General features: G+C 32.5%; 1 protein-coding gene across 1 annotated transcript in view; it reads left to right on the forward strand.

The window, feature by feature from the left end:
- Nucleotides 1-308: 308 nt before the first annotated feature.
- The window catches only part of LOC126777720 (protein madd-4), a 418,598-nt gene continuing 403,280 nt past the window's right edge, over nt 309-15,626 (forward strand). The window contains exon 1 of the mRNA XM_050500874.1: nt 309-476. The gene's annotated coding sequence lies outside the window, so the exon portion shown is untranslated. The remainder of the gene's footprint in view (nt 477-15,626) is intronic.

Below are 15,626 nucleotides of genomic sequence, written 5' to 3' on the forward strand. Positions count from 1 at the left end.
CTACAAACTATTTAAAGCGTAACCTTTACTTTTTATACAAGTGTCAAAAAAAAATCACCAAAAAGTTTGTTAGCATTAATTTATAAATAACGGCAAACGAAGTGGTAAAGAAAATAAATTCACAGAATAAAAATAACAAAAAAAAAAAAATGTTATACTTTTTATAAATTGTAGCATTACAAATCTTTTCGTTCTAAAACGAATAAAAATTTTGAATTTTACATAAGAACAGATAACGCAATGCGACGTATGTCATTTCGTAGTACTACTACCATGCGCAAACGGCAATCGGCGGAGAGACGTCTTCGCGTTCGGTTGTGTAGTAAGCGTGACTTGAAATCGTAATATTCCGTAACGTAATATTGTGACTTCGTTTACGTGACAAAATAAAGTGATAAAGTATTTAAAAGTGAGGTGTTTTATTTAGTGTTTGTGAATTAAAAAGGATTTTTGTTTTCTGGGAGGTTTATATAAAGGTAATTTTTTAATGTTTTTGAATTTAAATCATACAGATAATTAATTAAAATATAATAAGTGATGCTTTTCTAATATTTACGATAATTATTGTGTATGATATTATATATAAAAAATGAATTAAATATATATATATTTTTAAGTTTGAAGTTAAGTACGTTACATTTAAATTTTATACATAGCGGATTGTAAAGAATTTTATTTGAATGCAAGAACATGCCATTCAGAACGCTACTTAAAACTCGTGTGTAATATATAAAATAACTAATTAAAAAATTTACAAAAATACGTTTGAACGAAATAAAACAACTTGCCATAAACAAAAATCTATGTGCATCATAGACAATTAATATAAGGGATTTAATTAATTATTAAGTAGGTACATTATAAAAATTCGTGTTCCAAAAATATTTTAGGTGCCATTTCTGTCCAAGTTAATTGCTTTCACGGTAAATAGTCTTGTGACCTATTTACATTCCTCGCTAATTTTGAAAAGGCATTTTGAGTACCGAAAATTGCTTAAACGCTCTAAATTATTTTCTTAAAAATAGTAAATTATTATCATTTATGAAAAAAAAACTGAGCGGCAACGACAATTTATACGTCGTTTGAAAAAATAATAATACGTTCTGTTTTCAAATTTAATCAAAGACATCTTGATTGTAATAATGTTATTTCGTTTTTTTTCATTACCGCATCGGGTTCTTGTCTCTTAATTCACATAATCATTATTTCTTCTTAAATAAAAAAATTAAGTGAATAGTAAAAAAAAAAAGGCGAGATGGCCTAGTGGTTAGAACGCGTGAATCTTAACCCGAGCAACCACCACTGAATTTTCATGTGCTTAATTTGTGATTATAATTCATCTCGTGCTTGACGGTGAAGGAAAACATCGTGAGGAAACCTGCATGTGTCTAATTTCATTGCAATTGTCACATGTGTCTACCAACCCGCATTGGAGCAGCGTGGTGGAATAAGCTCCAAAACCTTCTCCTCAAAAAGGGAGATGAGGCCTTAGCCCAGCAGTGGGACATTAACAGGCTGTTACTGATATAGTAAAATAGGTTGATATCATTCGCGGTATTATGATTTAGGTTGATTGTCGGTATCGTCACGTCTAGGTTCACGAAATCATGTTTGTTAAACGTTTTGTTTTTAAAGTACTAATTACTAGTTTATGCAAATATGTCGCCTGAAGCCTTACGTCAAATGTTATACTTGACAACACTAAAGAAATAAATTTAAAAAAATCGCTAGGTGACTTTTTAATTTATACAAATACCAGCCACTAGATTATAGAGTTAAGTTTAAGCCGTTTATCCTCAAACTACCAAAGCTTTCAAACAGCAAAACTTTCATGAGGATGTACATTACATTGGTTAACTGTCAATAATGGTCACCAAAATTTATTGTTTAGATATTTGATCAACAATTCGTCAAATGCTTAATCTCACTTAGCGATTTGTGTCATCGGTTCGATCCTCACCTTATAGGTTGTTTCATAAGCTTAAGTTTATTTTACAGTTATATCAGTAGTTAGTAAGAACGTGTAAATGTCCCATTGCTGGGCTAAAGTCTTTTTGAGGAGGTTTTGAAGCTTATCACGCCCCTCTGCTCAATGTGGATACGTTTGTGGCACAGCTACACATACATGTATTCTATCCTTGCGATCAAGGAAAACTTGATCGCCGATGACGACGCTTGCCAGAGACCTGAAGTCATCGATTAAGATTCAAATACTCTAATCACTGGATAAATAGTTTCTCAAAATCGGGCTTTATAAAAGAGCACATCTTGCATCAAAGAATTTTTTTATGTACATCTACAAGCTGCAAATAGATTGTCTAGCTAAAAATTCCAATATCAGTTCGCTTTGTAACCGGCCTGTCCTAATTTTTAGTGAAAGGGTCAGACTATATAGTCAAGACCAAAAGCTTTATATATCAGCACATTTAGACACGATATAATTATATATATACTATAAAAATATAATATATAAATTTTACCACGTCTACGACCTGTTATTAAAAGGTAAGGAGTGCGGTGCGTTTGATCTAAATTACAAAGTTTACAGTAACAGTAATAGCCTGTGAATGTCCCACTGCTGGGCTAAGGTTTTCGAGCTTATTCCACCATACTGCTCCAATCCACATGTGGCAGAATTTCAGTGAAATTCGACACATGCAGGTTTCCTCACGATGATTTCCTTCACCGTCAAGCACGGATGAATTATAATCACAAATTAAGCACGTGAAAATTAAGTGGTGCTTGCCCGGACTTGAACCCATGATCATCGGTTAAGATTCACGCGTTCTTACCACTGGGCCTCAATGTAAATAATTCTTATATATTATATACATATTTCAAAGCAAAGTCGCTGCGACTTTGTGCCTAAACTCAAAAACTACTGAAAATATTTTCATACTGTATTCTCCAGTGGTCAGGATAATTCAAGATGGAGGTTTAGGTGTATAATTAATTAAAGTGGTAGAATATGACGATGATTGTAAAACGTTCAAGTAGCACTTTGTCAGATAACCTATATCCCGGAGATAGGACAGGTTAGAACAGGTGTCAAATATTTCAAGCGCTTTATTTATTTAGTATGCTAGCGATTTTCACACTGGTTATTCTTACATACATACAATTACGCATACATGCTTATTGAATTACAATTACTATTACTTGCTTTAAAAAGTAAAGCTTAAAACAACAACGAAGTCAGAGCAAAATAGAAAACTAAATCTTGTACATGCATATCATTATAATATAAATAGGAAGTAGATATCTAAATCTTTTCTTCTGATTAATAAATATTTTAAATAAAAAATAAAAAATTGTAAAACACTTAAATTAAAAAAAAATAGTTTTAGACTAAGCGGTGAAGAAAGATACAGTAGACAAATCAGATGTGCTCCTTCTTAAAATCATTGAATGTCTATGGTAGTTGTTATAAGGGCATATGTTTTCTTTTTTTTTTTTTACTCTAAGCAAGGAGTATATATTTGTTTATGATACTTTGAATCAAATCAAAATATATTCTTATTTTCGTGGATTGTTACGATCATTTTTGATTCTTCGTAGTTTGTTTGAATATTAAGCTACCGGTTCGGAATGTGTATTCTACCGAGAGGAACCAGCAAGAAACTCAGTAAGTTATTCTTTTTCATCAACCAAGAAATGTTCATGTAATAATCATATACGATTATATTTATTTATCCTGTCTGAACATGAACGAATGGAAATTTTAATACAACGCTGGCTGAATTCGATTTGATTTTAAAAATTGCAGAGCACACATTATAAGTCAGTAGAGTCGTAGGTTACGAGTAAACTTAAGGCAGTCTTTATTAAAGTTGATTATCATTGAGGTCGCTTATTCGTCGTTTCTCGAATGTTCTCACAGCTTTAAGGTAACATAGAAGAAGGGAGAAATTCTGAGACATACGCTAATCCGCAATGGATCAGTGAGGTGGATTACGCACGGTTTCTTTCTGTTTAACAGGTGACGAGGCTTTACACAGTGGGAAATTTATGAGATGTGTTTTATTATTCTCCCATTTCTAAGCGTATGAAAAAATGAGTATTCTATATGAACATGTTAATAATACAATGTTAATAGTAGTACAATGTTTTTCATTCATTTTGATTCGATCATACTACAAATCATACGACAATTAGTCTCAAAGAGCGAATACTGTGGGCTCGAAGTTAGGTAGGAACCTAATACTTTTCACTTTTCATGCTTAGAATATTATATATATATATATATATATATATATATATATATATATATATAATATCTCTGATACTGGTCTTATTGGCTTGAAATTTAACTTTCCCGCGACGTAGACGTTCATTAAGATTTTAATCCCATCCAGATAATATCATCATCTGAAATTTGGTACATAAGTTTTCAAACAGTCAAAATCGCCGAACCAGTTCTGTTCAATTGATTGAACCGAAAATTTGCACACTTCGTACTGGACCGTACAATACAGTTTGTTAAATTACATAGATTAGTTAACCTCTAACTAGAAAAGAATATACCATATGATTGTTGTTAAATGAATTCGTGTCAATGTGAACGAGCATCTCGAAGCTGATCTAAAGTTTCCGCTCTAATGAGATGAAAGAAACATTTTCCTTTCAGTAATGATCAAAGTTTTCGTATGACATCTTTAAATTGAAACTGTCTACATAGGACTTACTGTCTTTTTTTTTAAATCTATAGTGTTCTATTTATAGCTAAATTGAAAGAAGAAAAAACATTTGTTATTTATTTTCGAATTTGAATTAAAAAAAATACATATTTTTTTTCAGCTAGCAATCTCAATTTCGTCTACGTTTAGTTATTCCATTCTTGCTAACATCTCACGCGAGGGTGATTAATTTGTATGTACTGTATAACTTTTTAATTTTAACGTGTAAAAAAAATCAACGGCCGTTTCATTTTACGTAATAGTGAAGCCTTTTTGTAAGTAACGCTCAAATTAACCCATTAAATTCACTTAATGTAACCAGTTACTAATAAAGATAATCATTCATTTAACAAAAATAATACACACGTCAAACATATTCGCTAAGACGAGGCCCTTCTGAGATGGGCGCTTATGATAAATTTGTTCGCTTAATTAAGGCTCCGCAACGGGAACCATGAATTCGAATCTATTCAGAATTTTCCTAAATGAAAAAAATATATTTAAAAATGACTTATCTATCGATGACGATGCCCACAACAATGAATCTCATTTAAGCCCTAAAAGCTCCTCAATACCGGCCAACTTTCGGTATAAAAGAAAAGTTATATATTAACTCGTGAGCTGTTGGCGTATACACTTTCTACATAAGGGAATATAGGAAAATTTGTTTTGCCAGAATTGCCTGTGTACCGATCTCACGCACACATTAACACACTTGCAATTACAAATTTTACGCTGACGTCATCTGACGCTTTAACTGTTACAGTGTACCGAGCACTAAGATGTTTATACATAAAAAAAAACCAAAAAAATACACTTTATTCAAGCAGGCTCATGCAAGTATTTATTACTTTGACAAAATTAGATACTTAAAAATATTAAAAAGACGAAAGTGAGTTTGTTTGATTGTTACACTTACGTCTTAACTACTCAATCAATCATTATGTTATTTTGCGTGCATGTTTTCAAGGGTACGTAAGAACATATGGTATCCAAACCCACTTGATGAGAATGAGGACTTATGACGAAGATGTATTTGGTCACCTTTACCGACTGCAGTCTACGGATAGTAAATCAAATATAATAAAAACACAATCACTTTTATATATGGCCACTCTGTGAAATACTAAATATTCCTCACAACGCCAACAACCATCGGAGCTGACGTGTTATGATCTAGTGCGTGTAAGCACGCTGACTTGCTCAACATTCAAAGCTGCTAACATTGAGCACATGATAAGTTATAAGGCGATACCTATGGTTTCTTTGCCTTTTTCTAAAGAATATAAGCGAAGCCCTTATTTTTAAAGAATTACCAATATTCCTTATTGTTAGAAGTGGGGACGACTAGCCCAAGGTCAGGATCAAACCTGCCATTTTTACATTGCTGGGCTGGTCGTAAACCGCCGAAACCTACCGACTACCTAGTCCTAGTTTCGACCTAGGTGCCTATATGAACTCTTTTACAGGTTAATATTATTTTATAATGGTTCTAGAATTATTATCTACTGATCTAAAAACATGATCTCTAAAATAAATAATAAGAAATACCTACATGCATATATATATATATATATATAGGTATATATAGGTAGGTATATTGTTACAACACAAGTAATAATTTTGCTTAGAACGTGTAAGAATCAATCTTAATGAATTTTATTTTCATGGTCACCCCAATTTGAGAGAATTTCCTTCTCTTGTCATTATAATTAATTGGTATCTCTTTACAGGGAATGTTTTATATACGTTCGTATTTATAACACGATTCCGATTCTGATTTCGCTTGAGATAATTGTAAAATAATACGTATGATTAATTTATTATTTTATGTGATAATATTTTTTAGACGTCATAGATGGTTAAATTATAATGGCAAACTAAGTGTATAGTATAATAGATAATTTATTATCTTTTCCATAAACAATTATATCCATCCATAAAGTACTTTAATTTTCAATGAAATATATTGTGAAGGAAAGCTTTGTGAGGAAACCTGTCGGATGAAAATTTGCCATACATTCACCATTCCGCAATGGAGCAGAGTGGTGGAAATTTTTTTACAAAAAGGAGAGGAGGCCATTGCCCAGCAACGGGACATTTATAGGCTTTTACTTTGAAGACATTATTTTGGGTGCGCAGTGAATAAAAGTTGTGAATTTGATTGAAACGTTTTTCAAAACATTCTGACACAAAAATGACTTGACATTACTATTGTAATGTCTATAGAGTTGTACGCGATTTATTTTTTACGATATATTGAGCAAATAAATATAAATTTAAAGCCGGTCAAATTGCGAAGTACAACTAAGTACATAATATTATTGAATAATACATTCCGAAACGCGCTGCATTTTAGGTTTTATGTGTATTGGTTATAGTTTTTTTTTAATTAGGCCTTACAAAAAAATGTCTCATTTATTACTTTAGATGTTTTAAATTATATCAGAATAATACTAAGAGAATTGTCTTCAATTATTATCATACATTATATATATATAACATCAGCTCAACATATATGCGGCACTTTAAATAAATAGCTTGAAAGTCTTATGTGTTTTTATCATCATCAGAAAACACACCACGCCGACCCTAACTAAATGAGAAAAACGTAAGCGAATACTGAAGAGGTTTTGTATTTTATTAAAATAAACTTTTATTATCTGTTTTCAATTATAATATGTATCTATATATAGCATTGTTTGAAATACATTAAAAACCTCGCTAGACCGTATTACGAACAAAAATAACGACTTTTGTTTTAGACTATTTGAAGAACGTAATAATTTTTCAAAAAAAAAAAAATACACCAATAACTTCTACTTGGAAGTAAGCCCTAGATAGGTACTACCCATTCATGAGATATTGTGACGAAAAACAGCAATACTTATTATTTAGTGTAACTACGGCACAAGGGCACAAGGGACATAACATCATAGTTCTTAGAGTTGGTTGGCGCATTGACGAACTAAGGAATGTTACAGCGCCACTTTCTGTAGGTGGTATGATCACTTGCCCGCCAAAATATAAAATTCGTTATTTAAAAAAAAAACTATTTGTATATTTATATGCAGGTTACCCAGGATTTTAATCCCAGGTTGGGTCGAAGATATAATTAATTACATAATCACTTTTCCAACGCGGCCTAACTCAATACATTGTTATTAATAGTAGCAAGGTTGATATGACGTATCCATTTGATGATGAGAACCGATCCCATACCGCAAAGCAGAGTCAGTTTAAAAAATATCAATGTCAATGTAAAAGCTTTGTTACACAAACAAAACATAAACAGATTAAAAAATTCCCAGCAAAAGAACGCGATTCCGAACCGCATACCGAAATTTTAAAAAGTATTTAATAATTTATAATCGCTGACCCAGGTAACTGTATTAGAAAGAAATATGTTCTTTATTTTAAAATTGCTTTTTATAATTAAATATTATAGTCTTCGTTATAAGTGTATATTTTAATAAATTTTAATTTATTTTATATAAATTATTTTCGTATAAAAAGTTATAATTTTGTCGATAGAAAACTGAGTAATACGAATTCCGAATCAAGATTTTGAATTTAGAAGATAATGAAACTAAGGCTATTGTTATTAGACAATGAAATAAAAAACTTCAATTCAGATTTTTAAGTATGAAAGATTCTTTTCTGAAAACTTATTAGTAAAAATGTTTCATTTGAATAGAAAATAATAACATGAAATATTATATAATTTTACATTATTAGCTAAAGCGCTTTAATTTGGCAAGCGACTGACAGAATTATTATTATAGTGCCAAAAAAATTATTGGAATAGTAATCGGATTGATATTTTACACTTTATATTTTCACGTTGTACATACATTTTTATATATATAATGGAGTTTAATATATGTTAACTTTTGCATTATTATGACTATATCAGCATGCTATAGCTGTCGAGCTATTCTGTAAGAACTCACTTCATCACTCACCCGTAAAACGTTGACAATCGACTTATGGTGATATACTATTTTGATGCGTGTATTCTTGAAGTGTTATAATTATTATGGCCAATGTCGCATATTACTTTTTGATATTTCACGACCGTTTGATAATGTGAGTCTCGAGTTTGTTCTTACAGAATAGCTCTACAAAACAGTATCTTAAAATGTTAAAAGGTATTATGCGACATAGTCTGTAATAATTAGATTGATATTGATGTCACAAAATTAATCAAATCAAAATATTCTTCATTGAAGTACGACGGGTTTTGTCTTTTGATTCATCATTTTACAAGATTCATTAAAATTTTAATTTACTTCGGAATGTATTTACATATTCTACCGAAAAGAACCGGCAAGAAACTCAGCAGTTCTTGTTTTCCAACAATTAAATTACATATTATGCATACATTCATGGAAATTCTTGTTTTGTTATTTATTTTTACATAAGAAATCAAATCAAATTTATCTATAAGCCAAGCTAAAAATGACCATAGAATCTTGATATACAAACAAACATAATGTATATATATAAATAATATATACATATGTACCTGGTCTATGTATGTTCGTTATTTAATTATCATATTTTACGGCCTCATAAACACGCCTGTTTACATAAACACTTATTTCTCTCTTTCTGACATTATTGATTTGACATTCGAATGACGAAGACGCAGCATTGTTTAACTAATCGCTAAAGTATAAATAAACAAAGCTGTTAAAGTTTAATACTCTTAATTTTGCTCCAATTTTAAAATTATATATACTAAATAAATATTCTATGGTTCTCATGTACATCGTCGACAAAACACATTTATGTTAGTATTTAATTTGATTTTAAACAAATTCTAGAAGCTAGAAAAATATAACTATATAGCATGGTACATTCTTATTTAAACTGGACATCAGATATTTTACCGTCAAACAGCAGTACTTAATATTGTTGTGTTTCGGTTTGAAGGGTGAGTGGGCCAGTTCCCAAGGTTGGTGGCGCATTGGTGGTGTAAGCGATGGTTAATATTTCTTACAATGCCAATGTCCATGGGCGTTGCTCCACTTACTATCAGGTAGCTCATATGCTCATAACTAACATATATTTTATGATGTAATTGTTGCTCCCTTAGATGAAAACGCCTTGGTTGTCTTTCTGTCTCCTTAATTCCTTATCTCGTTTCATGACGTTTTTCGTATAAAAATCCATAGGTTTTACAAGTTTCTTCACTTAATAACTTCTTTAAGTCACGCAAAAACTACTAATCTTAGGCTTAGTGTCCTGAGCGCCGACAATAGCCAATAAGGCGGCACGAACTTACATATACTATAACAATATTTCTATTTCTCTGAAAATACACATTGCTAATATTCGATTGAAAAAAAAGGAAAAATAGAATTAAAAAATATATAACATACATATACAATACTAACAAAACGCCTAAATAATAAATAATTAAGAATACACACCTTTTTCTAACTTTTCTGTCGTGTATCTACACTATTTGAGCGCAAATATTTTGCCAACGAATACACTTAACTCGCTGGTGAAGTTCTTTTTTAAATTATTCAACATTAATAAAAATGACAAAGGTACAAATTTTTGTAAATTATTACAAAATATATACGATCTTTTTAGTCCGAAACCTAATTATATGGTAACAATATAATAGAAATGTAGATGTCCGTCCACACGTGTCTATTCTGCCCCTTTGTGTGCTATTGATAAAGTCTGAATGTTTGACAGTTGCTGTTTGTCTGTTAGGCGCTGAGATAGACATTTGTTTGTATATAGGTATGTTGATATGTGTAAATTGTACGTGTTAAAACGACATGTTTCATAACAAACGTTCATTTATCTAGTAGCTAGATCACTAGATATACAAGCTTTGAGGGTTTGTTGTGTTTTAATGTGAGTGGTGAGTGAGCTAGTGTAATTACTAGGTATATAATTATAGATTATAGACTTCGTTTATTCGTTCTTCAATAGTTAGTAAATAATTTTGTATTATGATTGGATTGGATAGCAAAGACTAAGTAACTAAGTATATATTTGAGATATTTTATCAGTGACGTCGCTAATTATTTTTAAGAAAAAAAATTGAAAAGCCTTCTTTAAATTCTAACTTCGATTAAACCGGAACCGGATCCTTGTGAAAACGCATGAACGGCAACTATTACGTTGAGATTCAGATTCGATCGCGATAAAATGACAATTTCTTAATAGAATTGGCCCACATCTTGTCTCTTGGTGTCTTGTCCATCTGTAGGAAATTCAGGAACTGTTAATTTTAAATCCTAATATTATTGTAACGGTACAAAAGGCACGATCATAAGTCAAATTCCAATAGGCTTAAGGTTATCAAATCAGCCCGTAAATCAACGCTTATGCATTTATAGCGCCACACACGCAGTCTCCAACTCGCGAAACTAAAATTAGCTTAATGGCTCACAAATGATTGCGCTATTGATATGCGTTATCCATGAAATGAATGATTTTTGTAAGAATTAATCATACGGTAACATATACATTCGAAAAGTATATATGCATGATGTCCAGCTGATTAAATTTTTGATAAACTAGACGGAAGATATTATAGTGCACAAGTGCAATCTCCATTCCTTTACTCTCATAGCGCAATGTAACGGTAACGCGACACGACGGATGAGAGATCACGCGCCAGGACCAATGACTTTTCGTGCTTTACGAGGCACCGTGATATTACTCTTTCGTTTTTAACCCCGGCCTTCACTGTGTCAGGCATGTGCATCAAAATTGATGGTTTTTGAAAGAATTTATGATTGAATAAAATTAGTAAATAAATGTTACTTCACATTAATAATATATAAAAACGTACATAGTTGCCTTAATAAAATTTTCATATTATTAAAAATAATCTAAATCAAAATATACTTTATTCAAGTTGGCTTTTACAAGCACTTCTGAATTGTTATTTCAGTGGATTATATTTAATGTAAAGCACTCTTCAGAATGTAGATTCTATCGAGAAGAACAGGCAAGAAACTCAGTAGTTTTTTCAAAATCACATACATATGTTAATTAAGTAAAATTAAGTTGAATATTATTTATTCTGCATAAAAATTTACGAATACTAACATCACGCCTTTTCCCGTTACTTATTGAGAAATAAGCCTTATTTATCAATATTTTTTTACTTTAAATTTACCTTATTAATTGGTTAAGTTACATATATAGTTACTATGATATATTATTATAGTAACAATATTAATGAACTTTATTGTTATCTGATTCAAACCCTATATCTGACTCGGCTCGGAAGACCAAGTCAGCTAATTGCTTGTAAGGAATGCATGCCACTAATTACAATCATGAGTTTATAAAACGTCGCTAAAGGCACTTGCGATTATGAGATTTATATAATAGCTTTATTTTATTGTAGAGAGTACGTTGTATTTTAATCATTTATACAACGAAACCAGATGACCAAGTTGAAATAAAATACGAGGATCTTGACCAGAGGTCTCGTAATCCGACTTAGCACTTTTGAGTTTTTCCAGCGCTTAATTTATGTTTTCAATTCAATTCGTTGTCTGTAAAAGAATGGAAAACGTATGATTGAATTTGTCTTGGAAGAAATTTTAAGTATAAATGTATTTTAAACATACAACGAATGGTAATTTAAAAATTACATAATTTTGTTTAATCTTTCTCGTGACTTCCATTTGACACTTTTTTTTTAATTTTAATATCTATTGACAATCAAATCAATCAATCAACAGCCAATCGTTGTCCACTGCTGAACATAGGCCTCTCCCAAGGTGCGCCAAAGCTCCCTGTCCTCCGCCTTCCGCATCCAGTTGGTGCCCGCCACCTTCTTAAGGTCGTCGGTCCACCTGGCTGGAGGGCGCCCTACGCTGCGCTTGCCGATTCGCGGTCTCCACTCTAGGACTCGTCTGCTCCAACGGCCATCGGTCCTACGACATACGTGACCAGCCCACAGCCACTTCAGCCTGCTAATTTTGCAAGCTATGTCGGTGACTCCAGTTCTTTTCCAGATAATCTCATTTCTGATCTTATCCTTCAAAGATACTCCGAGCATAGCTCGCTCCATAGCACGCTGAGCGACTTTGAATTTGTGGACTAGTCCCGCAGTTAGTGTCCACGTTTCGGCACCGTATAGCATGGCAGGTAAGACGCATTGGTTGAAGACTTTCGTCTTCAAACATTGCGGTATAGACGACTTGAGGACTTGACGAAGGTTGCCAAATGCTGCCCATCCCAAGCGAATTCTTCGATCGGCTTCCTTCTCGAAGTTGTTCCTACCGACTTGTATTATCTTACTGGTGGTAGGGCTTTGTGCAAGCTCGTCTGGGTAGGTACCACCCACTCATCAGATATTCTACCGCAAAACAGCAATACTTGATATTGTTGTGTTCTGGTTTGAAGGGTGAGTGAGCCAGTGTAATTACAGGCACAAGGGACATAAAATCTTAGTTCCCAAGGTTGGTGGCGCATTGGATATGTAAGCGATGTTTGACATTTCTTACAATGCTAATGTCTAAGAGCGTTGGTGACCACTTACCATCAGGTGGCCCATATGCTCGTCCGCCTTCCTATTCTATAAAAAAAAAAAAAAAAAACTGTCCTAGGTAGGTATATTCACTAACAACTTCGAGAGGTTTCCCCTCGACGTATATCGGTCCCGGCACGACATGCCTATGACTTTTGACAATATATCTATACAAATAAAATTGAAGTGTCTTATTATAGAATAGATAGGTGGACGAGCAAATGGACCACCTATTTATCTGTTTATATTTACCTGGTGGTAAGCGGTCACCACCGCCCATAAACATTGGCATTGTAAGAAATATTAACCATTGCTTACATCGCTATTTCGCCACCAACCTTGGGAACTAAGATGTTATGTCCCTCGTACCTGTAATTATATTGATTTGCTCACCCTTCAAACCGGAACACAACAATTATTGTATTGTACCAAGTACTGCTGTTTTGCAGAAGAATAGCTTTGCGTGGCTATCAGTGACGTAGCACAAATCCACCATCACCATACCACCAGTAATAACATTGTTCGTTAATGAAATAAATATATAATTCTTATTATTATTATTATAAAACATAGTAACGAAGTATATAGTACAGCTGGCAGTTACAAGGGAGTAGAGTAGCGGCGGAGAGGTGGTATGACGTCATAAGAGAGCGTCATATCGTTTGACATCACGGCACACGAGTTTTACCCCAAATAGATTTTTCATATATAAAAAATACAGATCTAGAACAGCGATTTAGTGACGTAGCGTTATTTTATAAATGATTACGAAAACATGAATTTTTTGATTGGTTTGAAAGGATAAATTCAACCCTAAGCCGCAGGCGACAAGAAATTTCTAATACTATAATGCTAAATAAAATATATTTTCCGACGCTCCTAGATACAGAGCTATAATGAATCAAGTTTATGATACGATGTGCCAGCTGCATTATGATATATTCGCGTTGATAACATTTTATATTATCATAATATTATAAATATTGGTTTGTGTGTTTGCATGTTGTGTCATTGTTATTACATTGTTAGCGTATTCCATAATATTAAAATTTCAATATATTTGAATTTGTATGTAATGATAAAAAAATGCAAATTAATAATTGCATTAAATATTGTACCTGGCTATAATAATATTTTGTTTTTTATATTATGGTGTATACAAAAAAATGTAACGAAATAATAATAATTATTAATAAATTAAAATTTTGGTCGAACAAAATGTGATATTATTAACAACAAAGAACAAAAACAAACTAATTACTCCTGTTACTCGACTGCATAGAGTCAGTAATTCTTTTGTGGGGCAATGTATACGGTTCTACAACAGGATCCCAGAAAGCGTTCAAAATGCCTGTTGTTAAAATTTTAGAAATTGTAAAGGAACGCTTGTTTGCAAAAGGTTATTATACAAATAGTGAGTTTATGGATGGACAACTAGGAAATTAAACGGTCGCCTCTTGGCTATTTATTTTATACCGAAAAATTGTAAACTAGAAATGATAAAAAAGGTGGTTGTTTCTAATTTGACAATCAATAAGCAAGTGTAAAGTTTCTATGTCGAATAAAGGATTTTGATTAAAAAAAAATTATGTATATTTGTAAAACAAGTGTTTATATACAGTGGTAACTTGGTGGTTAAATATGTGCATAACCGTTTGGGCAGGTAGGACTCACTCATCATATTTTCTACTGCCAAGGAGCAATACTTAGTATTGATGTGCCTTCCGGAAAACATACAGCATTGCTGTGAAGAAGCAGTCGTATACTTACTTTAATCTGTGGTCGATTGCTACCTTAGACAACTTGGTTCACCTGAATGACACTAGGTGGCGCTGGTTTACCAGCAAGTGCGCGGGAACCGTAGTCATATGCTTTCATAGCGTTGTGTACTTTCGCCAAAGGTGGTCGAAATAATTCTAAAGTAATTCAGTTGCAAATAACATTTCTATATATCTTATGAAGTTTTGTGAAAAATTAATTAACACATGGAATATTTTCGAACATTGAAATTATTGATTTATAAAAATCGGCGAAGTTAGTGATTCGCATGTGCCTATTTCGGATGGTGTGTATACCGATAATAATCAATGCCGCGAGGATGAGGATACCTCGAATTCAAGCAGTTCGAGCAACGAAGGTGAAAGTGAGGGTACTCCCAGAAAGAAACGTCGGCTGGACGGGAGGTAACGGTCGATCCGAGAATCGACGCGTTATATGACCAGATCAGTTTTCTTACAAATTTAATAATGCATCAACATTGTGGGACTGATAGCAACAAATCCAGTAGTCACGTAAACTCAGACCAAGTAAGTAATGTTAGCTCTTTTTTATCCAAACCCCTCGGTGTCAACAAAAACTCTAGATCTATGTACATACAAGACAGAGTTTGACGAGAAAAAACACATGAAACCCGCTGATGGGAATAGGTT

Source organism: Nymphalis io, chromosome 23 (genome assembly GCF_905147045.1).
Source record: "Nymphalis io chromosome 23, ilAglIoxx1.1, whole genome shotgun sequence".
Classification (NCBI taxonomy): domain Eukaryota; kingdom Metazoa; phylum Arthropoda; class Insecta; order Lepidoptera; family Nymphalidae; genus Nymphalis; species Nymphalis io.